We start from the raw sequence: 2562 nt of genomic DNA on the forward strand, positions 1-2562 counted from the left end.
CAGCAAAGCAACATGGCAATCCATCACAAAGCAACAACGTTTGTTCTCCTGTTCTTGCTCTTTCTCCACTCACACACTACTGTTTTTGGTGCAATGGAGAATGTTGTAACAAGGACGTTGCAGCCAAGAAAGCTGCTGATTTCTGTAAACTCATTCTCTGTAAACAAAGGGAAGTTGAGCACCGGAGCAACGGTGGAGCCCGACAAAGCAGTCGAAAACGGGCTGAGGAAACGGCCTCCCAGTTCTTCCAATCCTACTCAGAACAAATGAAATCTTAATTCCCATGTAGATGAATTAGTACGAGGAGGGATCAATCATCAAATGTTTGTGTCTCTCCTTCACATAATTTTTGCAGTTTTCTTTGGTCTTTTTATGGTTGTTTTAGTTTAGTTTATTACAGGAAGGAAATTAAGTAGGCTTGATCAGCAGTAATTCAGCTCCTTTACTGGGCCATTTCCTCTGTTTCCCATGTCAGAAATTTTCATTCCTAATATTGTGTAATTATCATTAGGTCTGAGGAATGATCAAGTGTATGTAAACCACTGTTTACTGCTTAGCATTACCAAGATCTCATCTGTCTGCTTATTTTCACTTGTTTAAGGTAAGAATTTTTGTTGTTGGATCAATGCACATTCTCCTGATCAAACTCGGACAGGTTCAGGTTCAGATTCCAGTTAGCTTTAGCACCGTGTTGCTCTATTTAAGGATAGGTGCACTTCAGTTTTAGACATGAGTCCTGACTTCTCCTCCATACTTGGTACTTCATCACCAAGAATTTATGATGGTGTGGGAGGGAGAGAGAATTCAATTTTCTTGAGCGACATGGTTGTTTTTGGTGCAATGGAAGATGCTGAGATGGTTCTGGTTGTTGTTTGAGGCCAATCCGGCGTGGTTGTTGCACCACGACAGCTATGTGTTGTAAAATTCTAGTTCAAATTAGATTTAACCACGTCAAATCAGGTCTTATCGTGTGAATAATATATGACTTAACGAATGTAAATAACCGTCATGTGATTGATTTTGTTCAGTTTGACTAGGCTTAATTTGGATAAGATTGTTTTCTTTTTGTGAGCATTGCTCTAATCTGCTGTGGAGGTATGATTTTTCCATTTTCATTTATAAATTTACACAAAATAAGCGGTATTTTCGATAATTTCACTGTGTTGGCTCACAATACCATACCCCGTAAATTTGGCACATATCATATTTGTGTATTAAATAAAATATCTGAATCCAAATTAATGTCTCATTTTGTGTCTCAATATTACAAATGAAATATTTTATTTTCTTTTGAAGGGAAAAAAGATCATGCTCTCAAATTATTATTATTAAATCCGACTGAAGTGGGCCATGTCTAAGCTTGGCCCAATTCCAATTAACCAATTCTCGGCCTGCATTTCATTCAGCCCATTTTCAAGTTCTTGGGCTGGGCCTAAAGAACGGACTTGGCCTCTTGCAACATCATTTGCAACAAATGGCTATGAATTTACATTAGATTTACATCTACACCCTTGATTTTGTTTACACGTACAAACTATCCGTACTTTTTAAAAAATTATATATATACCTATAAAAAATACCAACATCATTTATACGTTAACTTCTCATTTTTTAAAAAAATTACACATAAATTATGAGAAACGTTAATGTTATTACATAACTACCCATGTTTTTTGGTTGTCAGAAATGTTTCTATAATTATACAATATTTTTGGTATAAATAAACCATAAATTAGGGAGTGTAAATGCAATTAACTCCTTAATTTGATTTCTGTTCATGTAATGATTAGAATAATTGAATATTTCTATCCTACAAATAATTTATTTTTTCTAAATAATTTCAGAAAATAAATTGGACATCACAATTTATCACCATTTCAAATATGATAAATTGTACTGTTGTTATAGGCTTATTTTGTGTTCTTATACAATTCAATTTCAGACACATTTTTTCAAAAAAAAAAGGTATAAACTAAAGTTAATTTATCTATTTATAGAGTATAATTGGACACATAGATGTCCTTATCCTTGCATCACTTTTGTAGAGGATAGGGAAAGGTTTTTAGGACATTGATAGATATATGGTTGAAATGAATTTGCATGAGCTGAGACCTCTTGCATCTGTGACCCTAGTGATGCCCCATTAATGTAATCAATTTGATGACCTATGGTCAAGGCCAATTTGGTCTTTTTAGGCATGTAATGATTGTTGTGCTACGAAATTAATTTTATTATTTTTTTTTCATGAATTCGATGCCCAGAAAATTCTTACTCACTATATTCAGACAAACTCGAGATACGGTTATTGAAATGTATGTAGTAATTAATCAAATCTTGATTAATGGATACAACGGTAAACCACGTCCACACCATTTTTGTTTTGAATTACAATTGACTTTTGATAGAATTAAGAAAGACAACACTCAAACATAACTATTAGTATTTAAATTGTTCAAAAAATTATTGATGCCCTGAGTTATAGGTATCAATCTTATTTTTTGAGAGGGTCAAATAAATTCTCTAACAGTATGAAAAAGACTATAATGCCCTCCTCATTTTGCC

This window comes from Sesamum indicum, linkage group LG6 (genome assembly GCF_000512975.1).
Source record: "Sesamum indicum cultivar Zhongzhi No. 13 linkage group LG6, S_indicum_v1.0, whole genome shotgun sequence".
NCBI lineage: Eukaryota > Viridiplantae > Streptophyta > Magnoliopsida > Lamiales > Pedaliaceae > Sesamum > Sesamum indicum.